The 25,139-nt window shown below is 44.5% G+C and overlaps 1 protein-coding gene across 7 annotated transcripts in view; it reads left to right on the top strand.

Moving 5' to 3' along the window:
* Window positions 1-933: 933 nt before the first annotated feature.
* The window catches only part of slc20a2 (solute carrier family 20 member 2), a 52,984-nt gene continuing 28,778 nt past the window's right edge, over window positions 934-25,139 (top strand). For 2 of the 7 annotated variants that reach the window (XR_004576670.1, XM_029124502.2), the window contains exon 1: window positions 938-1,317. The gene's annotated coding sequence lies outside the window, so the exon portion shown is untranslated. Of the gene's footprint in view, window positions 1,318-17,730; window positions 17,830-21,672; window positions 21,822-24,994 lie in introns of those variants that run through there. The other 5 variants (XM_013136847.4, XM_020052654.3, XM_029124504.2 and 2 more) reach the window with 5 other exon arrangements.

Below are 25,139 nucleotides of genomic sequence, written 5' to 3'. Positions count from 1 at the left end.
GACACACACACACACACACACAATTAATTATGGACTATAAAAATCAAACACAAACAGACTGTTTCACTGTATCTTCTTTTATACAAACGTTATGGCTTAGGCTATTTTTGTTAAACTGGTGAAGTGGTGCAACTGGGTGTGGATAAGTAGCATTCTTACTTTATAGTTGTTTACTACAATACATACTTTTTTCTGGTTTCCTCCTACGACCTCCAGAAGCTTCCTAACTGGTAGGATCACCAGGGGAACGAGACGTTGGAATGTACCCTACACTTATTCCTGTCGCATCATGTTGGCAAATTTAAGCAACAGTGTGGAGCATTCATTCAGAGAGGACAATAATTGTTTCACATTGACATGAATACAGTTGGTTTGAAGCGTTCCCCCTTTCTTGTCTCTCCCACTGTGGTGGAACGGCTGTTACATAACCTATTTTCTATGAGCCGGTCCGTGATCGCGTGTACGTGGCTACAACGGTAATAGGTTTTTGTACCTCGGCGTAACCCCGGGCCATATGTTCCACTATGGTTTCCATGCAGCGTAAAGTGTGATGTCGAAAGGTAGACGACATTATTAGATGTATTACAATAAAAATGGTCAACAAATGTAATAAGTAGCCTACTCTCAACACGATGTAGTACGTTGCAGTGGATCGGAACGCGCATTCAACAACGTAGATCCTATTCAATCCCAAACACAGTCTTCGATGTAACCTTTTGTAGGGACTAATAGGCTTCTAGGTAACCTATAGCGTATATCAAACAAGAGAGGAGACGATTAATATTCAACGCGTGAAGTGACCGATTTACATTTCTGGCATAGTCCTGTTATTTTACCGTAAGGCAGGCTACAGGAATAGCAAACGTGTATGTGGATGCCTATGAGGGCTCCCGTGTCTAGCCTCTCCCACAGACACACCGACACCGCACAACTGGACTGCGGCCCGGGTTGAGAACATATCAGGCCTCACACACTTATTCCTCTCGCCACCCGTTATCCCACGGACTCACGCGCCCGGGTGCGCGCATTTCCTTTTCATCTCAAGTTGTCGCGGTCAGCCAGTCAGAGCCGCGTATCGCAAAGCGCCCGGATGAAAGAGAGACTTTCAAGGCAACATGGTTGTTTGACTCGCTTAGGGTTCAGCCGAGCAGCGGACGTACACTACTAATAGTCAGAGGGAAGCGTGTCGGAATCTGGACATTTTCGACAGTTTCTCGAAGCCACCAGGCGGCACCCAGGCGTTCGGTTCTGGGGAAAAGTAGTGTTATCGTTGTTGCTAAACGGTGGGAGGAAGCAAAGGTGTCGTATTTCGCTCTTGTGAGTATATTTATGTTGTCCAATGTGTGCCTGATTTGTATCTTGGTTTTCTGCTTATGGCAAATTCTCAGAATCATAGGCATCCACACGGTGGACGAGTATCGCACCCGGGAAACAAGCTAGGCAACAACACTACGCAGAGATTTCACAACGCTATTGGAAACAGTGTTGCATATGCAGCCTGCTAGAATAAATGACACAGGGCCGTGTGAGTAAACGTTGATTGAAACGAGACGATCATTGGACACCATTAGTTAGTGGAAACATTGTTTAGCGGTCAGCCTGGATAGGCTAAATTGTTGGGACCAGGCTGAATACATTTGGCCGTAAAAGCTAGTCGGCTACGCGCTGACAGTGTAGTAGAGCTGTGGTTTGAATGGCCTTGGCGACACGTGCCTGCTGTTTAATTCTCATAACATTACCTAGTCTAACCTACTATTACTGTGCCCGCTGCCGCTGGGTTCTTTTCCATTTTCGGCATGAGGTACCAAGGTGGCTGCTATGTTTAGGCTAACGTTCTATTGTCCAAACTAGCTTTAATAAACCATACGAATGGCGACCGGGGATATGTGGAGTTGCATAATCGTAGATTGGCAGGCTGTAGAACGCCCCGGGTTCTGCTCAGTAGCCTTGATTTCCATTGCGGCGATGAACTGCTTAACCGGATTTCTACATTCATGTAGCGGTGCGCTGTCGTTCACTCGGTGATGGTTAACTGAGCTTGCTCACTCGGCTCCGTAGAAACCTCGAAGAGGCTATAGCCTCTTCGAGGTTCTCTCCTAATGTGGTCGACGCATCTATGCGTGCCTCAAATCACTGCCCCTGGCTGGCCTGTCGCAACGCAGCCTATCGCTACGCAACGAAGCCTGTCAACCGCGCCATCCTTTGACGCTACGGTTGCAATGTGCAGACCTTGTTGCGGGATTTCTCCCCCACCCGCTTTCCTTCTGTTGGCAGAGCAACCAGGATCATTGTTTTCCACACAATTCTTCCCTTAATGTGTCATTTTCATACACCCATGATCGAGTGTCAAGGAGCAGCCTTTGTGTATACCCGGGAGAGACAGACATGGTAGAGACATACAATGGATTGCTTTACTGTACACTAGATAGATATAGTGTAGACTAGATCTGTAGGCATAAAAGAGGTGGGTATGACTGATCTGAGTCAGAAAACCTAGTGGTTTCTACAGACACACGCATTGGTCTTTTGGTGAGTCGGATCAGCATGGAAACATATATTTATGATTTTATTGATTTGCCAAAACGCTGCCTGTGTAAATGCGCCTGTATTGGGTCAGTTAATGGTTTAACCAGGAATGATAAGAGGACGCCAACTGTTTGCACAGCGGTTCAAAACTGAACACATTCAAAAATATATTTAATTCGTTTCAGTTTTGGTTATAGTTCAGTCTTTCCCTTTAGCCTTTCTGTTTCCCATGCCAAGGAAGCCCCTTTGAATAGGTCATGAAAGGTCATAATGCAGTCATTTCAGTGTACATTAACTGGTAGATTCATTTGGATCTCCCAGCTGTACTATAAGGCTGTTCTAGTTACTGTAGGAGAGGAGAGTGTAGACCCATACAGAGAGACTGCTGATTTTGTCTGTCAGAGATATGATCAACCAGAATTAATAAAGATCTGACTGGCACTGTGATAACATGCATTATTACCTTATCGCTTAACACATTTAATCTTTACAACCTATTCTTTGCTTCTCACTCTGACACACTCACACAGAAAAGCTCATTGCTCTCTTCATCTGATGTTTTCTGTGAATATGTTGTGTTGTCTGTACATAGTCTTCTGTGTACTATTGAAAACTATGAATGAGTCGCACTGTACTATGTCAGGTGTGTTTGGTCAGGGTGTGGTCTTGAGATCAAAAACAGAACATAGTGTTGATAACATGGCTTCCTGTTTAAGATATAGAACACACACTTTAATACGTGTGTGTGTGTGTGTGTGTGTGAACATTCTGTTTTTTCCCCCAGTGACTTTCAGGTGTGTTACCCTATTGTATTTGTCTTTCAATGCTTGTTCTCCAGCTTTCTTTATTACATTTGGAGATATTTTGTGTTCCGCCCTGATTTCCAATGATGCATAACATTATAATATAATACAGTAATAATGTTGTATTGTGGTGTGATTGTCTCCGTCATTAAGTGCTATGGACCCCCAACATGTATTTTCTATACATTTTCAGAAGGAGCAGCTTCTTGGCTTTGAAGTGATGTATGCCCTATATATTGCGTATCATCCCTTTACACAAAGCTCAGGCAAGCTAGTTATCGTAGATGTAACCCTGCTGTTCCTCAGAGCTCATCACTCCTGAAGTTGGTTAGTCCGTTCAGAACGCTGCCCTGTTTACAGTCTGCACATAGCAATACTAGGCCACCTGTAGGATATTTGTCTTAATGTGTGGCTGGATGGCAGGCAGGCAGATGTTTCTAGTGTAGTGAAACACTGCAGGTTTCCATGGCAGTGGTACACATGTCAATAGGACTTGTTGCGTCCTTCCCCTTTGAGTAGAGCAAATGTTCCCATATACTTTTAGTAACTGCACTACACTATTGTTAGTCATAATGTATTTAATACTTATTTTCTCTTAAAAAAAATATACAACATTTATAATGTTCCCTAAAAAGTGTAATATGTACTTTACAGTGTGTTCCTATTTGTGCCCTATCAACAAAACCGCTTGTGCATTTTCATGGCTGACTGAGGTGTGATAATCAATCAAATGTATTTATTAAGCCATTTCTACATCAGCAGTTGTCACAAAGTGCTTTTACAAAACACTCAGCCTGAATAATGTTTTTGCTTATAGATTTTGCACATAAATAAAATGTTACTCACAAAAGTCTTAGAATGCAAGTAAGTAGGCATATGTTCATTTCTTGAAGAATGAATAATCTGGAGTTGGCCACAAGTATTATGCTAATAGATATGATTTAAGAGTTAATTAGTGTATTTTCTTTTCAATACACTGACAGACATTTTCCTCTCCTTGATTGTAAGATGTTATCTATTTCAGTAAACCTTGTACTCTGATTGAATGTAGTGAGTTTACTATTTGTCATGTTTTCTGGAAAAGCAGTTCCAGGATCCCCCCGTCTACCCAAATAATGTAGTAAACTAAAGGAACTGTCTCCTCCAGCTAACAGAAGAATGCCATAAATAAAACAAATCTGGATTACCGTAACCTTAGTAATGGAATTGAGCCTGTGGAGAGTGTAGTAACATATTTCCGAAAAACAGACCCCTCTTCCCTTGTTGCTGCCAAGCATTAAAACAGCCTACCTACATACTCCCCACGAGCAGTGGTGCTTTTATATGTAAAAAACTGGTGGGGCACAAACCATTTCAAAATATTGGATATATACCAGTAAAGCTACAAAACTCCCTCTTGCTACTGATGTGTTTATTTAACACATGAACAAACAGTGTGGCTCCACAAAACACTTTTTTATCAGGTGGTCACTTTGTGAAAACCTCCGCTCCACCTGGGAGATGACTGTGTCACATGCCTCCATCACGCTGTGTTGATTACTCTTTGGCCTGGCTTGTCTGTTCCATCGTGAACGGTGGCAGCCCATTCATCAGTTTGCTTCCGCATATTCTGGACATTCTCCTTGAAACGGGTGAGCGCACTGCTAATCCCAGATGCATTGACACTCTGTTTTTGCAGAGTGTTGTATAAAACATCAACCTCTGGCATAAGGAAGAAAAAAAATTCTGCAGAAAGGCTCGGTCCCGGAGTTTTTTTGACAGGCCATATGCCTCACTTATAGTGGCCTCATCCCATCCTGGTTGTGTGCGTATGTCCTCCATACACAGGAGCAGCGCAGCACGGTTTTCCCAAACTGCATTGACAGTTCTACTTTTAAAGTTCCATCGTACAGCAGGTGGCCTTGGAATGCGTCTCTGTGTTGCCTCAGCAAGTGCCGCAACACGTTTTGGCACGCCAGAGTAAAAGGTGGCAAAAGCAGTTAAATCTGCACCTCCAGGATGCTCATCCTTGCTGAACAAAGTTGCTGCAAGGTCAGGTTCAGCTGGTGAGCATAGCAGTGAACAAACTGGGCATGTGGGTATGTCTCTTTCATTAGCGTCTGTACCCCTCAAATGTTTCCACTCATTACAGCCGCAACATCATAAGTCTGAGCCATCAGCTTTTCTCCCAGCAACAGTTCATTTTGTACAGTGCTGTATGTCCCTTTTGAAGATGGGCTGAGCGTCATAGTGCCTCTGAAGTCTCGAATCGCCCTCACACAGTCTCGAAAATGCATCTGAATATTCCAGGATTCAGGGAGTCCACCGACTCGTCGTGCCCCCGCACTGCGATTTCACATTTTCCACACAGTTTAATACATGTTATGATCCGACTGAGAACGTACCTGTTTTCCTCCACCTGTTTGTTATGCTGCTCAATGGAGTGCCTGTATGCACTGTCAACTTGGGCTGCAACATTTACCCTTCCAAGTAAGCCCAATTTCACAGCAGAAACCCGAGGTTACTTTTACCAGCAGTTTGAGTGATGACAATGTTTCTCCTCCAAATTAAAGGTTTGAAACCGGTGCTCAAGTATGAAATCCACTTTATTCATTTTCTCAAGCTATCTGGCGTTTGTGAAGCTAACAAGCTAGCTAAGACAATCTACCCTCGCTCTTCTTGCTGACTAATGTTGGCGCCAGACAGACAGACATCCAATCAGGTCTGAAATATGAAATAACGCTGTAGTGGGGCAATCAGCTGTCAGCCCCACTTGGCATCAAATTCATGTGATCTACATTGATCACACTAACATTCTGAGCATGCATATTACATTTTGACACATACAATGTACATTGCATTGTGAGAGAGGGGCTAGCCCCACATTCACGCTTTGCCTATGGCCTACTACTGCAAACTCGAATCGGCAGAACACGGTCTGAAACAGCAAGGACCAATGAACATGAAATAAAATCCTAACACAAATTATATGCAATTTAGGAAGATGCTATATTCATAGATAATAAGTTATAGGAAGTAATCTCAGAGAAATAAAAATATCATTAGGGGCCCCTCCTGCCCCTAACGACCAGTTGTCCCTGCCCACGAGAAGTCAGAGATGCAAAAACAACACCCAATAAATAGGTGTTAGATGAAAACCAGCCATTGAAGCTGTGTCAGAAGGCAAACCTTTTCTCACCCATTTCTTCAGCCTGAAGCGTTTCTTAGGTGAGAGGACACAGCCCCTCTGTCCTTAAAAACATTATCATTGGGAAAGTGGGACTACAGAATGACCTCCTTTGTATCTTTAGTATCAATCAGAAACTTCAACAGCTCTGTCACCATGTTAGCAAGGCCCTCCACCTGACTGACTCTGTCACCATGTTAGCAGGGCCCTCCACCTCACTGACTCTGTCACCATGTTAGCAGGGCCCTCCACCTCACTGACTCTGTCACCATGTTAGCAGGGCCCTCCACCTCACTGACCCTGTCACCATGTTAGCAGGGCCCTCCACCTCACTGACTCTGTCACCATGTTAGCAGGGCCCTCCACCTCACTGACTCTGTCACCATGTTAGCAGGGCCCTCCACCTCACTGACTCTGTCACCATGTTAGCAGGGCCCTCCACCTCACTGACTCTGTCACCATGTTAGCAGGGCCCTCCACCTCACTGACTCTGTCACCATGTTAGCAGGGCCCTCCACCTCACTGACTCTGTCACCATGTTAGCAGGGCCCTCCACCTGACTGACTCTGTCACCATGTTAGCAGGGCCCTCCACCTGACTGGCTGACAGGACCGAACTCATAAATCAGTCAGAGTAGGACATCTCTTCACGCTCCTCCCTGCTTGACTCCTCCTACCTCCTGGCACTATACTGTCCTGCACCCCACCCCACTCTGGTTCTGCCCCCGAATGCCAGATTAAACCCCCGGGGACACCAGCCCAACTTTCACCACTCTTTAAGCCCCCCCCCCCATATTAAAACCTGCCCTCACTGCAGTATCCTTCCTTACACCACCCATGCCACCACAACCTCCTCACCCCCCTCCACACTGACTGACAGCGCGGGCTGTGTGCTATCCCTCGACCCAGCTACACTCCTCTGTCCACTTTGACCCCCACAGGACTCTGTCTCACAGCTACATCTGGCTTCAACAGTCTGCTCCACCTCCTCCAACTCTTACTCCATCCACCGGGATACCCCTGAAGCTGTGTCTAGAGACATCTAGAGACCTTACAAACCAAAACAACCGACCTCCGGTCGAAAAGAGTAACTGAAATCTGCATTTTCGGAAAAAATTTAAAAACTGCTGCAAGATAGAGATATTGCTGCAAGTAGCATTTAGCGGGTTTCAGCATTAAGCAATTAGGAGCCAGATTGCATTTTTCCCCAGTAGGACACATATCAAACTCATGTCCATAGCTGTAAAACTATTACATTTATAGTTTTTCCTTTTAACTAGTATCCCCATGTGGCCAAATGGAATCTTTCATAGAAATTAAACTCACAACCCTGATCATATGCACCAAATGTAATCACACTTAACATCAGTCATTTGATGCTGTAGAATGTGAACAATTCAATTGAAAAACAAACTGAAATCTTTGAGGGGGAAAAATGAAAAATACAAATCTTACACTTTTTTTCCCTCAAAGATTTCAGTTTGTTTTTCAATTGAATTGTTCACGTTATAGGTGGAAAAAGTTCTGACATGATTTATATTTGTCTCATTCTTTTATATCACAAGAACCTGGCATTTTAACAGGGGTGTAGACTTTTTATATTGTGTATGTGTGTGTTAGAAACATTTGTGCAAAAATTGGATGACGTGGTCAGTTCGGGTATCCATTATATAATCATTTGTCAGTTATGTTTTTCAGTCTTAATGCTTGGTATTAGAAGCTGGTACAGATCCTGGCTGTTACAGGTACTAAGCGTGCTGACCCAGCTAGCAGAGGCCTGGCAGGAAGTCTTGTGGCAGAGCCAGGCATTCTGTTCCAGGGTCCTCAGCTTACTGATAACCCTGCAGGGTGTTTGGGTGTTGACTGCTGAGATGAAGTCGATGAACTGCATTCTTGCATAGGCATTCATTCATTCTGTCCAGGTGGGCAAGGGAAGTGTGAAGTGCTGTGAATATTGTTGCTTGTGGATCTGTTGGTGTGCTGTAGGTTCAGTGTCAAATATGAGCCACAACCAGCCTTTCAAAGCATTTCATGACTACAGATTTGAGTGCTACTGGACTATGTCCATTAAGGCAGGTCTGCTTGTAGCCTGTTCATTTTACAGACTGGGTCAGGGGGTTGATGATGTCACAGAAAATGCCTTTCAGCTGCTATGCTCACGGTCTGACTACGCATGGTGGAATTCCATCTGGCCCCCACGGCCTTGCAAATGTTAAGCTGCCTCAAAGAATTTGAATGTCTTATGGGTTGTTGGTGGTCGTAACTGCGTTGCTCAGAGGCATCTGGATTAGTGTTGCAAACATTGTAAGTGGCATTTGTGGTCTTCGGCGCTGTGCAGATGTCGCCTGTAATCCGAGGCCCAGTTGACCACCACAGTCTAGGTTTGACTCCTGACTGTTACATCTAGCTGACTAGGAGATATGGGTGGCGCAGGAGACAAGGCCTATGGTCTGATTTGGCAGAAGGAAGGCGGGTGGGGGCCTCATGTTTCTGGTAAACTGACCTAGAGTTTTATCACCTCGAGGAGCACAGTTTATATGTTGGTAATCAATCGGGTTTATTTTATAACAACCAGTTATTACAAAGTGCTTATTCATATAACCAACTTAAACCCTCAAGCAGTAAGTTGTTGAAGCACAATGGAAAGTGCCCCTAGAAAACAAGGAATCTAAGAAGTGCATGGGGGGGGGGGTACTTCATGTTTTTTTTAGGCCAAATGTCTGTTAGCTTTTCATAACCCGGCGTTCAAAATAATCACAGTGGTCGTAGAGGGTGCAAAGGTCAGATCCTCTGGAGAAAATGGAAATGTCAGTTGGTTTTTCATAAGCGAGTGCTAAGAGGTCGGGATAAAAATAGCAATGTGAACAGGTGGGCTGTGGCCAGCGACAGGATGGAGTCACCAGGCAGAATGTAGATCAGCCACACAACCAGGTGGAATTTGAAAGAGATTACTTGGAGTTGTCGAGTAGTCCTTGACCTCAGTTCCAGAGATCCTGAGACAGGATAAATTACCGTAGTTCACCGGCACAAAGAACTTTCAAACATAGATGCTGGGGACTGAGATGGGAATTCTGTGGCCCCGTCCACAGACAGGCCTGTACAGGGCCAACCAAACCTCTAAAGAGACAATAACCAACAACCCTGACACAAGGCCGAGTATAGCCCGCACTGCCAAACTGGACCAAAAGACTTTCAGTGTCTGAACCAACTCATATCGAGTACGGTGCAGATGATGCACCCTCTTCGGAGCGGTACGGAGAGGGGAACGCATCTTGAATCAGTTTATGATTCAGGTGAGCGAGACTTTCTGAGCAGTTGCAATGGTCCCTTGGTTTTAATGTTCTCATTCAACCACGGGGGAGGCCTTGTGTACCATCCCATCTGAGTCTGAGGCTTAGGAAGATGCCTTGTGTTGCGTGTAGATGCCCAACATTGTGTCCAGGTAGATCCCCAACTCGATGTAGATGTATGGCCGCCATATCCATCCACTTTGGCCTCAAACAATCTCTAATACACATCGTGTGTGTGTGTGTGGCGCGCAGTGAGATGCAACACTAAACAATGGTTGGCGTGTGTGTGTTGCTGTGTAGTGTCCTGCCAGAGCCGCCCCCAGCGGGTGCCAAGCAGTGACTGATATTAGCTCCATAGAAGGCCTCTCTGCCGGTCTCTGTTTGTCTCGGCCTCTATCTGTTTTCATGTCTCTTTCTCTCTGTCTACTTTCAGTTCAAGTTAACAGGCTTTAATGTTATGGAAAGTCCAACTACATAAAGGATAGACACATTTCAAATCAGTGATGACGTAGATCACCATAATAAAATAACAGCACTCAGTGACAAGTCCCATTAACAATAGCTAGAACATTAGTATAAATGGATGAGAACAATAATTAAATAGTCAAAAACATAGTAATGTTACTGTTCTTGTTGGCTCTTCAATTTATGCTCTCCCTCCTGGTAAACTGCTAGTAAACTGCTAACACCAGAATGACTGAGACCCTAATACTCTGGCTAACTGGCCCTCTACACACACACACACACACACACACACACACACACACACACACACAACACCAGAATGACTGAGACCCTAATACTCTGGTTAACTGGCCCTCTACACACACAACACCAGAATGACTGAGACCCCAATACTCTGGATCACTCCTCAACATCTGCCTTTCCAATAGCGACCTATGCTCTATAGATGTCTAATGTTGGTCACTGCTAAAGCCCACAGTTGACTGGAACAAATTGCCAAATACTCTAAACACTCATCACTCCTCACCCCTTTAAAAACAAACTGACCAAGCTGTTATCTGATCAGCACACATGCTGCATCTAATCTATCACTCCTTCTCACTATATACAGTGTAATTTAATGATTGTTAATTTCCCTTGTGTATATAGTCAGTTTGGCAACGTGTTGTTTATTTATTGGCAGCTGGCTTTGGGTCATGGTGGTCACTTTACAGTAGGTAATCTAAATGTTTTGTTTGGGTTAATGTGGTAGGGCCAGACAGTCTGAGTGCTGCCTTCACAATTTGTTTCGTTGGAAGTGGCCTGTGTTGTGAGCTTAGCTTCTGTCTGTCTGTCTGTCTGTCTACACCGATATACGCATGGTCTAAGATGGTGTCATTTAGGCAAAATGGTCCTTAGTCGCTGTTTTACAGCCGCCATGTCAACCGAGTGATGAGGACAATGAATACAGGGGTTCTGGACTGGTCAGTGAATACAGGGGTTCTGGACTGGTCAGTGAATATAGGGGTTCTGGACTGGTCAGTGAATATAGGGGTTCTGGACTGGTCAGTGAATACAGGGGTTGTGGACTGGTCAGTGAATAGAGGGGTTCTGTACTGGTCAGTGAAAAGATTGGTTCTGACATAATATCCCTATCTTTTTTTTGGTCCAGTTTGTCTTGTTTTGGCCAATACTTTTCTTTTATCCCCCAGTTTCTCACTGTTCTAGTCTGGGTTTTACCTCAGGTCTCTTACCTAGTTCTGCTTTTGCCGTCACACTTCTGGATTTGGCTCTGTTTCTAGCTTGTTCTGGTGTTGGCCCAGTTAGCTACTGCTAGGCCGTCATTAGCCCTGATTCTGCGTTCCTTCCTGGTAGAATGTGTATCAAAGCCTTGTGACACACAGCGTCTCTGTTCTGGTGCCCTGATGTAAACTATGCTAATGACCACAGGGCTTAGCTTAACCCATTTGTGTCCATAACTGACATGTTTAAGAGTGTCTCTGGCCGAAAGAGATGTTGGCCAGGTTCATTCTAACCCAATGCTGCGACATGACAAAAAAAAAAACCCTGCATGTATTTGTCATTACTTTCCCTGAGCCTCCATTGGCCCCTTGGAATATGCAGTGGAATCGTAAGGGTGTTAGGCAACCAATTGGAAGATATTTACATAAACGGCCCTGATTGGTTGATAGCGTGGTCAAGGTCCCACCTCGTGTCCAGATTAACAGGCATTAGTCTTTTTACTATCAGATCAACTTTGAAGTCACAAATGAGGAACTCAGGTTTTTGACTGCACTGTACTAAGTTACATTACTGCCATCTTGTCCAGTAATAATGGAACTACACAATAGTTGTTCCAGGTCTCTGGCAGTGGAGGTTTCCAATTACCTATGTGTTGAGTCATCAATGCCTGTGTGTCATGATGGAGATCCAACTATGGGTATTAGTTTTGCTCGTTGGCCTTATTTTAAATGATCAAATCAGAACTGGAGTGATTAGAATTTCACTGAAATCAGTCTGTTTTCCTTCATTGCAATTGTGTGAATTTTGCAGGGGCAATGTGTGTGTGTGTGTGTGTGTGTGTGTGTGTGTGTGTGTGTGTGTGTGTGTGTGTGTGTGTGTGTGTGTGTGTGTGTGTGTGTGTGTGTGTGTGTGTGTGTGTGTGTGTGTGTGTGTGTGTGTGTGTGTGTGTGTGTGTGTGTGTGCAGGCATGTGTGTGTGTGTGCAGGCATGTGTGTGTGTGTGCAGGCATGTGTGTGTGTGTGTGCAGGCATGTGTGTGTGTGTGTGCAGGCATGTGTGTGTGTGTGTGTGTGTGTGTGTGTGTGTGTGCAGGCTTGTGTGTGTGTGTGTGTGTGTGTGTGTGTGTGTGTGTGTGTGTGTGCAGGCATGTGTGTGGCAGTGGGTTCCATGAGACGAGCGGACAGGGGGACAAGGGTTTTGGTCTCCATCTGGCCTTATGTGCCACTGCTATTTCTAGAACACCCCCATGTAGCTTTGGAACAAACAGCAGATATGACATCGCTGGGCAGAGCAGGGTTGTGGAGGGGTTTCTGGTTGCATGTTCCCATCCTGCCCAGAGGTGGAAGGGTATAATGTTTAGGGGCTTGGCTGGATGATGTGAAGGGGCACACACACTTCAACAAAATAATATAAATAGAATAAAATAAATAAATAAAATAAATAACTACATTGAGTGTAACAATAATAAATACATCTTGTAAATTTTAGTTCCATGTTACCCAGACTGTATACCATTTGAATGCACCTCAGTTATGTATTGACTTCTGACACGCCAAAGGAATCCTAAGAGCAGTGCCTGTCGATCGCCCCGATGAAGGCACAAGACGATAGGTATTGGTGTACTTTAATGACCACACAATAACAGCCTTTTTCTTTAAAAACCCACATGAGTGCCTGGAGTTTTATTTTTTTTAACTCCGTACCCATTTATGGTTATAGTTGGGTGTCCTTGCCAACAACAAATCACAACTCTAGATTTCTTCTTATTGTTATTATTATTTCAATTTCTTCCACTCACTCTAGAGCATATATCTTCTACCCTCTCCTGTGGACCCCCAGCCACCATCACTAAACCAACTCCCCAATGTCCGGACTGCCACGTCTCAGGTTGCTTGATAAGGTTGTTTTGATAAAATGTATAGTTTATTTTTATTATAACAATATATAGATATTGGCATGGCAACATTATGAGTGACACAAACTGAGGCAATAGTGGCAAGTTGGTTTCAGTGGTTTCATTTCTTCCAAGTAGTATGCTTGTCTTTGATCAGGTGTTCACTTTTTAAAGGGGAATGACCACGGATATCTTAGTTTATCTTCATAATTTCCTTTAAATCATTGTTTGACTGTCTCTTGTTGATGGTAAGCAATATAGTAACACAATAGCCAATCAGAGATGTCTTTAGCCTTCTCTCCTTTGCCTTTTTGCCTTCTCCTTAAGCCCTTTTAAAAAACAATTCAAAGGAACAGGCTAAATTTCCTAATTCCGAGTTCCTACACTTAGCTCTGATTAAAAACTGGATGAGCAGTATGACACATTGATTTGGCTCTATAGTGCCCTCTGGTGGTTCTGTTTTATGTACGTTGATGTCTTCATGTGGTGTGGCTGGATGTTGGTATGCTGATTTGCATGTAAGGGTGAAAATTGTGACCCTCCAAGATTATGAGTTGACCACCAGTAAATCCATTCCGTAGCTGTCACCCCTTCTCAACCCTCCCCCCCTCCCATGTCACAGGAACACGGGCAGACCACCTGTCACAAACACTAGTCCTCATGGTCAGGCCTGCTGCGACAGTACTGCCACACACACACACACACACACACACACTGGCACTCACAATCTCTGGCTTTTTTTTTTTTTAAATCATTGCTTGGAACATGGCCTGATTCAAGCTACAGTACATCTGGGGAAACCTGTAGTTCTTTCCTCCTTAACTCACGTAAAGAACTAGCATAGATTTGTAATTTGACTGGAAGGATTCTTTGTCAAGTCTTCTTAACAGTATTGCTTCAACTGTCATTTTTTTGCATTCAGAGATTCAAGTACCCCCACAGCATTTTGATAGGATTGAGATCTGGCCTTTGACTTGGCCATTCCATAACTTCTTTCCATTTTATCTTTTTGAGCCATTCTGTTGTAGCTTTGGTGTGTATTTTGGGTCATTGTCCAGTTACAAGATCTGTGTTATGTTCATGTTTTCTCCTCTACCTATTTATCTGGTACAATGTGGAAGTTATAACTGACACGGCCCTGAGGCAGCAAAGCAGCCCCAAACGCTAATGCTACCGCCTCCACGCTTTACGGTTGGTATGAAGAGCTGCTTTTCAAAGACAGAGTTTCATTTTTACTAAACATGGTGTCTGACATTGAGGCTCCACCTTTGACCCATCTGTCCACAACACATAATTGCAGTAGTTTTGGTCATTACCCAGGTGTTGTCCGTCAAAGGTCCATGGTGTCTTAAGTGGTTCTTCCTTCCTGAACTCTCACGTAGGCCAGGTTTGTGCAATCTGTTTCGGACAGTTGACTCATGCACTTTGACATAGATTTTTGCGACCACGTTTGAGCTCTCAGGCACCATCAGAGCATGACAAGTCAAGGCAATCCGGTCTGACCATTCTCCTTTTCACCCTGGGCTGTACTGAGCTAGTTATGCTGGTCCCCACGCACTGTTGGTTTAGTGCAACCTGGATTCAACCTCCTGAACACAGTACTGAAGCTGTACTAGGAGGCAACGACTCCGTGGCCTGTCATACACATCTCATGTGCCAGTGACATTGCCCTAGTTGTGCCATGATACCTTGAAAAACTGGAGAACTCAACCGGTAATATACGTCCATATAAAATTACTGTAAAGCTGCTGACAAGACTGATGATCGCCATTTTTGTCAGCAAATATAAATAAAGGTCCTCCTTTAGCCATGTCATACAGGGGCTATAAATCTCTGCTGGAAACCAGATATAGTTATATTCTGCAGATTTTTTTGCTTTCTCTAAAATAAATATTGACATTAAATAGTTCAGAAAGGGCAACCTATAGGTAAAGCCCATACAGACATCCCCCTCCCCTTAAACCCACAACGATGAGCTCCACCCACACCCGTTATGTCAAACCATCAACTCTTTTGAGCTCTGTTCCATCGCATGCTTCGTTAAGTTGATTACTTTTAATCTTTGCTGTCTGCTAAATGGCAAACATTTTTATGAAGTCACCTCAGAGAGCTGCAAAATACATTGATTTGATGTGTATCAGACTGTATGAGTGAACATGTGTCTACTGAATTAGAGTTGGAAGCAATTCATATATTAATATAAAGTGTAAATCGGGGTGTGGTCAATACTAAGCCTTGAGGTATTCCTCTATGCAGTCCAAGACGTTGCTGTGTGTCCTTCAACAAAAACAATGTCTCCTGTTAATAAGATGTGCATAGATCCAGTTTAGTGACCTTTTGGTGAAATTGAAGGTTTTAGGTTTCCTAGCAAGAATGGTTTTGTAAGACCGGTAAAGACCGCAACAGTTAGTTTGGTTTAATTCTATGCCTATCTATGCAGTTCTGTTATATCTTCACACGGGTAAAAGGACTACAGCCATCAGTCTCTTGTCAGTGGTGTGAGGAACCGGGGGCCCAGACAGGAGTGTGTGTTTGTGTGGATGACTCTGCGTGTGTGTTCCGGGTTGTCGGCTCGAGTCGTCGTGTGACATTCCCTCCTGTATCGTGAGTGCTCCCGGTAGTCCGGAACAGCAGCATTCCTGGCGTTCTTTGGGATGGATGGTGTGTCCGGCACTGGCTTCTTTACAGTTAGCGGGGTAATGCTAATGTTTGCTGACGGGTATGGGCAGTGTTACTCCAGGTTCTGCTTTTCAGAATAGCAGATAACCCCAGATAACCTGGGGAATGTGTTAGCTAATGCCATGTGACATGCAATCAACCAATACACTCTGCAAACTGAGGTGTGAGGGTGGAGGAGCCGTGTGTGTGAGACCTGTATAATCCGCAAGACACTAGGCTTCTTCGTAGAAGCAATATGCACTGGATCCTCTACTTCCTGGCTGTCCTCATTTCCCCCTGGATTAGCCAGTCAGCCTACAGCCAGCAAGAAAAAGTCTGTCTACAGTCATTCAACAAACAGTCCGAAGGCAGTCAACAGCTAGGCAGTCAAAGGCTGTGTTTGAGTGAATCAAATAGACTGCTGGTGACCCCCAACTGACTGGTCTTCAAAGTGCCTTCCACCATAAATTAGTTATTATTGTTTTGCGGATAATGCAGTAACAATTTACCCATAATACATTGGGTTTTGATCTTTTCCCGAATTCAGCCAATGAGTCAGTCAGTCAACAGCCAACAAGTCAGTCAGGGCAGCTGTAATGCTATTTGTAGGGTCATGTGTTGAAAGCCCGGATTAGGAGCAGGAGGAGACCGTCTACTATATCCAGCTTAGGAAACGCATGAACACACAACCATTTACACATACTACTAATGCTACTGAGCGATTAGTTATTTTTGAGGACATTTGGTGGATTCTAATATTTGAAGAAAAAAATACATTAAAAAAACGTGTAATGCGTCGTGAAATTATGATGTATGGGGTTGGTTGTTCCGTTACTGCAGTGCTTATCACGTAATTAATTGACATTACTCTCAAAATATTGGTCTTCATTTGATTTCTTTATTATTTTATGAAAATCCGTCATCATCTGTGCTTACATCAGCAGACGGACACTAACCAGGCAACCGTGTAATGTTATGTCTGTACTCCCATGGTATGTTTAGGCTAGTAGTAGATGGCTAGCTATAGTGAACTAGTGGTGTCATTAGCCCTGGACTCATACCCTGGGTCTTCTGATCTGATTCAGTCTGAGGAAACGCATTAGTTAATTCACACAAATTAAACTACAACAAACCTATGACACCCCAAAGCATGCTTCCCAGCTTGTTCGCACCACCATTCCAGTGTATTGCTTGATTTCTCCCAAGAAACTGACAATTGAGCCCACAACTAACATTCAACTATGAGGCCCAGCACTAAACAGACACAGAAGCTGAAAACAAAATGCTTTCTCTGTTTGCTGTTTCATATATGTGGTATATGAGAGCGGGAGGTAGAGGAATATTGGAGAAGGTGAGGGTGAGGTCGGAGACTTTGTTAGGGAGGGGAGTGCGAACTTTATCCTGTTATGGGAGCACTGTAATTTGTCCTTCCGGAGACCTTCCGGATATCCGGACCAGTGGTTTTGATTGGTTAGTGATATCCTGTAAATATGCAAGTGACTCTGATTAGTGGATCTTGTTTACATTTATGTTTTGGTTTGCCAGTTTATTTTCCATTCTTGTGTAAGGTTTATTTTGATTGGTCAACTAAGTCCCTGGGCACACATTAAGTTTTATTATTGATTGGTCACTACACTCACTCATTAGATTTATTTATAGGGACATTTCAGGGATTTTCCAGAATATTCTCTGCTGGTTATAATGGTACTAATGTGAGAGCTTTGTGGGCTTGTTATCTTAATTTTTGTGGTCTGTGTTTTGCCTGTGTCTGCCTGCCCGCCTGGCTGCCCTGGAACTTTTAACGGAGAGTGAGTACTGCTGTGAGCTCAATGTCTTTTTAAATGTTAGATACTGGTTGCACCGAATGTTTTTTTTATTTTTATGTTAGAAACCTGTTGCACCAAGTGCCTGTTCAGTACACAGGGGCCCATGGTAGTCCTATGCAGGTTTTAGAGTGCCATCTATTTCCTGTCAGCTGAGGGGGTCAGTATATTGGCTCAGTGATTTGACTTTGGTGGTTAGTTTTGGGTTCAGAGATTATTTATTCCTAACAAGTGTTTTTGAATATTGAACTGGAGCTGTGATTTCTATTGTATTGATTGTATTTAAAGCTGATTAGGTGTGTGTTGTTTGTGTGATTTAAGTGTGGTCTGATAACAAAGTGGTAGGAACAGTTGTAGCTTCACAACTCCTGCAGATAAAGCAGAGTTTCCATGTTGAGGGAGAAGGAACAGTCTGTCCTGACAGCGGAGATAGTTGACCTGTCAAGTATTTCGACACCATGCAGGACAGGCCTTACCCAACAGTACAATACGGGGGGCAGCCGGGCTGTTTGTTGTTCTAAAAAGATTGTTTTTGGTCATGTTAAGGCTATGCTGGAAGACTGCAAAAGTGTGTGTGTGTGTTTCCGTCTGTAGGTCCCAGCTGTAGTCAACCTGATTTCTCAGTGGTTTGCACTTTTCAGTCCACCTGGTGTGTTTGTGTGTGTGTGTGTGTGTGTGTGTGTGTGTGTGTGTGTGTGTGTGTGTGTGTGTGTGTGTGTGTGTGTGTGTGTGTGTGTGTGTGTGTGTGTGTGTGTGTGTGTGTGTGTGTGTGTGTGTGTGTGTGTGTGTGTGTGTGTGTGTGTGTGTGTGTGTGTGTGTGTGTGTGTGTGTGTGTGTGTGTGTGTGTGTGTGTGTGTGTGTGTGTGTGTGTGTAAAAGCTTTGAGGTCAGCTCTGTGAGAGTGGTTGTCATTCCTGAGGACACCCTGTGGTGGTTTGCTGTGGTTTGGTGTGTTTATCCATCCTTGGGGTGAGAAGAGCGTGACGAAGTCAGAGGAGGAAGAAACAGGTGCAGCTCGCTCAGGGGTCCTGTTTTCTGATTGGGTTGCAGAGTTTGTGGTGTGTTTGGGTTGGTGGAGCATTGCTGGACACCTGCCACCAACCTATTGATATAACACAAACTTGAACTCCGGATAAATCCTGGCCCAGTAGGAAGGGTTAAGTCTTGTTGATTCCATGCAACTTCCAGTAACACAGCCACCTCCTTCAACTGAAAGTGTTTAAAACGATTTACATTCAACTACATCATTTCTTTCACATTATAAGGGCAGTTAATGTTCAAGTAGCGGAAACATACTCTTCCAGTGTGGAAAACGCGCACAATGGGTTTCGTATTTAGGCCATTTAATTTAGATGGTCAGAATGAAACACGTTGATGCAGCTTGTTAGACGAGAACAGAAATACAGTAATGTAAAAACTAAGTGCAATCCCTGTTGTCTTTTTTATGTAATCTTCACTTCACCTTTATTCATAGATAAAACTGACCCCATTTTGTAAAGAAACTGACAGAACATACTTTGCGACCATTTACTGATCACTGTTCAACAGATGTGCAATTTCATAGTACAGAAAAAGTAAGAATATTAATGTTTAGACATTTCTAATATGTAATGCATATATGTTCTAAAAGTGGAGATAAAATTACAAATGAATCAGATATATTTTATACATTTACCTGCACAGATTCTTTCATGCTTGGTGAAGTTATTTAGTAAAATAACTTTACCAAGCATCTTGACTGGGCTTAATGGGTGTCAAGTTTAAGGACATCGTTGTTACAAATAAACTCCAGATTTAAAGTTTCACATGACTGTTTCTGTTTGGAAAATGTCAAAAGAGGGGGGATCTGAAGATGAAATGACTGGCCTGGTTTAAATGACGTGGGTTGTGCCTCAGGCTGCACTTTGGAAGTTTATTTGAAAAGAGAAGAGAACACAAGGAAGGGTTTCGAAAATCTTAATTTGACAAATTTTAAGCGCAGTAATACATGCCTCATTGTATGGAGTAAAACGCCCGGGTTTCAGACAATGCCGTACGGTGTGGCCTGTAAATATCCAGTGGGGTACAACACTCTTGTGACCATTTGATCTGCTTGAGTAGCCCATGTGGACAAGTGTTAAGGCTGATCAGTCCTCTAATCTTGACATATTTGAAATATATACATACCGGGCATGTACCCGGTACCCTGACAGGTGGGCTCTGCCACGGCATGATTCTGAGAGTGTTGTATCGGTATCAGATGATTACCGTCCAACAGAAATGTGGGAAACACTGACTATTCCACATGAGTGAGGGTAGAGGGAGGAGCGAGCGAGGGTACAGGGATTAGGGGAAGAGAGTGTGAGAGACTGAGGGGGGTGGGGGACTTTTTTGTTATTTATTAGTTATTTTATTAATTTTATTATTTTCAACTTGCTTTGCTGTAACCAAATGTTTCCTATTAAACCCTTAAGCCCCCAGATGAATTGAGTGTGTGGAGTGAGTGAGTGTGTGGAGTGAGTGAGTGTGTGGAGTGAGTGAGTGTGTGGAGTGAGTGAGTGTGTGGAGTGAGTGAGTGTGTGGAGTGAGTGAGTGTGTGGAGTGAGTGAGTGTGTGGAGTGAGTGAGTGTGTGGAGTGAGTGAGTGTGTGGAGTGAGTGAGTGTGTGGAGTGAGTGAGTGAGTGAGTGTGTGTGTGGAGTGAGTGGAGTGAGTGTGTGTGTGGAGTGAGTGGAGTGAGTGAGTGTGTGGAGTGAGTGGAGTGAGTGAGTGTGTGGAGTGAGTGAGTGAGTGTGTGGAGTGAGTGAGTGAGTGTGTGGAGTGAGTGAGTGAGTGTGTGTGTGGAGTGAGTGAGTGAGTGTGTGTGTGGAGTGAGTGGAGTGAGTGAGTGTGTGGAGTGAGTGAGTGTGTGGAGTGAGTGAGTGTGTGGAGTGAGTGAGTGAGTGTGTGGAGTGAGTGAGTGAGTGTGTGGAGTGTGTGAGTGAGTGTGTGAGTGAGTGTGTGGAGTGAGTGAGTGTGTGGAGTGTGTGGAGTGTGTGGAGTGTGTGGAGTGTGTGGAGTGTGTGGAGTGTGTGGAGTGTGTGGAGTGTGTGAGTGTGTGAGTGTGTGAGTGTGTGAGTGTGTGAGTGTGTGAGTGTGTGGAGTGAGTGAGTGTGTGGAGTGAGTGAGTGTGTGGAGTGAGTGAGTGTGTGGAGTGAGTGGAGTGTGTGGAGTGTGTGGAGTGTGTGGAGTGTGTGGAGTGTGTGGAGTGTGTGTGTGTGTGTGGAGTGAGTGTGTGTGTGTGGAGTGTGTGGAGTGTGTGGAGTGTGTGGAGTGTGTGGAGTGTGTGAGTGGAGTGAGTGTGTGAGTGGAGTGAGTGTGTGAGTGGAGTGAGTGTGTGAGTGGAGTGAGTGGAGTGTGTGGAGTGTGTGGAGTGTGTGGAGTGTGTGGAGTGTGTGGAGTGTGTGGAGTGTGTGGAGTGTGTGGAGTGAGTGAGTGTGTGGAGTGAGTGAGTGTGTGGAGTGAGTGTGTCGAGTACCAGAGTGAGTGTGTGTGTGTGTGTGTGTCGAGTACCAGAGTGAGTCGAGTGTGTGTGTGTCGAGTACCAGAGAGTGTGTGTGTGTGTGTGTGTGTGTGTGTGTCGAGTACCAGAGAGTGTGTGTGTGTGTGTGTGTGTGTGTGTGTCGAGTACCAGAGTGTGTGTGTGTGTGTGTGTGTGTGTGTGTGTGTGTCGAGTACCAGAGTGTGTGTGTGTGTGTGTGTCGAGTACCAGAGTGTGTGTGTGTGTGTGTGTGTGTGTGTGTGTGTCGAGTACCAGAGTGTGTGTGTGTGTCGAGTACCAGAGTGAGTGAGAGGAGAGGCAGAGTAAAGCCACAGGGAGTTTGATCACAAGACCAGTGTGCTGTACAGTAGATCCCCTCTGATCAGAGCAGAGCAGCATGTGAGAGCGATACGCAGCACAGTATACAGCCTCCGCCAACCCAAGCCTCCTACTGCACGAGACACGCACCACTCTTCTAATGGTATGTCACTGTGTGTGTGTGTGTGTGTGTGTGTGTGTGTGTGTGTTTGAGAGTTCCGAGGATGTGTGTAAATGTCTTTGAAAGCTGTGTGCAGTGTGTTCAGACACTCATGCGGGTGTGTGTTTCAGTCTTCGTGTGCGCGTGCATGCGCGCAAGTTGTGTACACTGGTGAGGTCTCTCTCAGGCTTCTAAAATACCCTGTGATATACTTCCACTCATATCCTGGGACCCAAACGGAACCCACTTCCAGATGGGCCTTGCTCAGAGGTGGCGCCCCGCGAAGGGAATAGTTTTCCGTTTCAGAGCCAGAGCCCGTGATAACCTCTGACTTCCAGGAACACTAGTGATTGGCTTACGCAGCCGGGTCATTTTACATCATCTTGCTATGGGAGAAATGGTTGTTGTGGCAGGATCGTACTGGGAGACCTATGCGTGTCAAGCCGCTTTTAATGATGACTCCTGTGGTGAAAACATGGCCCTTAAAGTGGTAGGTCAGGATTCTGGCAAGGATCCCATTGAATACCGTTCGTGTGTTTCTGCATGCAGTTTGTAGGGAGTTGCTATATAAAGTTTTTAGTGCGGTTGCTAACTAGCGGTACAGCAGTGACTGAATCTATTACTAGATTTTCCTGCAGATCTGCTATCATTGAGTCCTGCTAGTCAATGCAAACTAGTGTCAGTGGAAACTCATTTTTATCAAAATCCTGAAATCTCCCGTAAAACCTTCCAACCAATCTCAGTGACTTAGTTAAACCAATAGGATGTTCTCATTTAAATAATTAGGCCAATAGGACATCCCCATTTAAACCATTCGACCAATAGAAAAACATTATTTTAACCAATTGGAAGTGCTAATTTAAACCAATAAACCTGAGAAAATAAATGCTTTAAAAGGCTGGGTTTTTCCAGATTAATGTATGGATAAAATAAACCCCTCACAAGCTCCCTATCCTGTTGTCCAAGCTCCATATGGTGGAGTAGAGTAGTGTCTTTCAGACTTTTTTCCTGTAGCTGTTCATATCTGGACTTGTATTAGTATTGTGCTAATATTCAATATGGTTTCCTCTATCCAGATAGCTTCTAATACTGTCAAGGCGTAGATCTGGTGAAGTTTATTAAAACATGTCTAAGGCATTGACAGGGCTAATGAGCACAATGGGCTTTGCAATAGAAGTAGTCTGGGAACACAGAGACTGGTTACAAACTGGGAACCAAGAACCCAATGGCCGCACTAACAGAGCTTCAGGGTTTCTCTACCAATGTCAGAGAACCTGCTAGAATGTCAATGATCTCTGCAGCACACCATCAGTCAAGCCTTATAATGTCTTGACAGAAGCTACTTCTGAGTAAAAGGCGTATGACATGCTACTTGAAGTACTCTGAGATCAGGAATAAAAAGATTCTATGTCGTGATCAGACCAAAATCAACCCATTAGGCCTGAATGCCAAGTGCGAAAACAAGGCACCAAGGTACCTTCAGCTGGCTAATACCATCCCTATGGTGACAGGAGCGTCATGCTATTTGGAGACTGTTCAGGATATACGGAAGGACGAACCGAGCAAAATACACACAACCTAATTCAGAGAACCTGATCCAGAGAGAACAGGACCTCTGACTGGACAATTCTTCAACAAAACATCCACACAAAGCCCACAGACAAGACAATGTTGGAGTGTCTTTGGGACAAGTGTGTGAATGTCCTTGAGTGGCCCAGTCTAAGCCTGGACTTGAACCCCACTGAGCATCTCTGGGAGACCTGAAGGTCACAGCGCACAGACACTCCCTCTCCAATCTGACAGGGCTTGAGAGGATCTGCAAGGAAGAATAGGAAAAACTGCCCACATTCAGGTATGCAAAGCAAGTAGAGACACACCCAAGAGTGTTGTAGCTGTGATCGATACCAAAGGCACTTCTAGAAAGTACTGAATAGAGGGTCTGAATATGTAAGATATTTCAGTCTTTTATTTTCAATAAATTAGCACAGATTTCTTAACTTGCTTCTGCCTTTTCATTGTGGGGTATTGTCTGTAGTCAGTTACACACTGTGAGGAAGGTGAAGATGTCTGAATACTTTCCAGATAGGTCAAGTAATAACCTTCCATTCATTGTATTTTCATTTGTCCATGAAAATAAACCAGAAAATGGTCTTCAAGAGGTTCGACCTCTTGTTTGTACAATGGTCGTAGACTAGCTCAGAGGATATGCAGAATCAACCACTCAGTCTGTTCTTATATCATAGCTATAGCATCTGGCCCCAGATCAGCATGGAGAGCGATCCCTTGTTGACCGGTCGTTTTGTTGTGAGAGCTGGTGTCTGCCTGTCTGCAAGGAGAGGAGGAGACCAAACTAAAGCCATAAAGACATACTGTTCAGCTCCTCTTTGAAAGGACTGTTTGTGCCAGAGAATGAGGCTGAGAAAAGGAGCACGGGAAGTGAGCCAGAGATGGTGTTAAGGACTCTCTGTGTGTGCGCGTGTCTGTGTGTGCGCGTGTCTGTGTGTGCGCGTGTCTGTGTGTGTCTTAAGTGTACGAGATATTTGACAGCGTCATTCAAATATTTTTTTTTCTCATACACGCTTACGTCTTTTCCTCAACCTGCAGTATTCTGCCGTAGTCACAGTGGTTATGTATCTCTCTATCTTTCTCTCTCCGTCTCTCTGTAGTTTCATTTGCCAGTGGCCACCATATTCTATTTCCTATTGTAAATACCAAGTCTGTGTGATTGGTTCCAATTCTAGAACAGGTTCTGTTGTGATTCTACGATAGATTCTGGTGTGTTTCATTCAGATTCTAGAAGAGGTTCTGGTGGGTGATTTGGGTTTTCCTCTCCCACTCAGTGTGTTACAATGCGCTAGTGACGGAACACCGTAGTTACAGGAGGAGCTTCAGAATGCCCTTGGTCTGACTGCATGGCTGTCTCTGGCTGCTAGACCCAGTCTTCCTCCCTCCCTATTGGCGTTCTCCCTGGCCTCCCCTCGTGCGATTGGCCAGTCCAACGTGCTCTGCATTCTAGCCACTGTTTTCATTGGATGGCTTGTGCTGTGATGCAGCTGCGGATGGTTGACTTTAAGAGGGAGTCTAGACCGATGTGGCTGGCAGCCCTGCTCCCTCCCTCCTCTCCTCCTCCTCCCTCCTCTCATCCTCCTCCCTTTCTTCTCTCCTCCTCTCCCCCTCCTCTCATCCTCTCCCCTGCAACGCAACACCAGCCCAACCTGCTGATTCTTCTGACTGTCATTGAATCTCTCTCACTCGTTCTCTCTTTCTCTGTCTCTCTATCCACCCCCCCCCCCTCTATCCATTTCTCTCACGCGTTTTCTT

The sequence above is a fragment of the Esox lucius genome, chromosome 13 (genome assembly GCF_011004845.1).
Source record: "Esox lucius isolate fEsoLuc1 chromosome 13, fEsoLuc1.pri, whole genome shotgun sequence".
In the NCBI taxonomy this organism is placed as follows: Eukaryota; Metazoa; Chordata; class Actinopteri; order Esociformes; family Esocidae; genus Esox; species Esox lucius.
The sequence above is the reverse complement of the archived record's forward strand: the minus strand, read 5'-3'. Positions and strand labels throughout refer to the sequence as shown.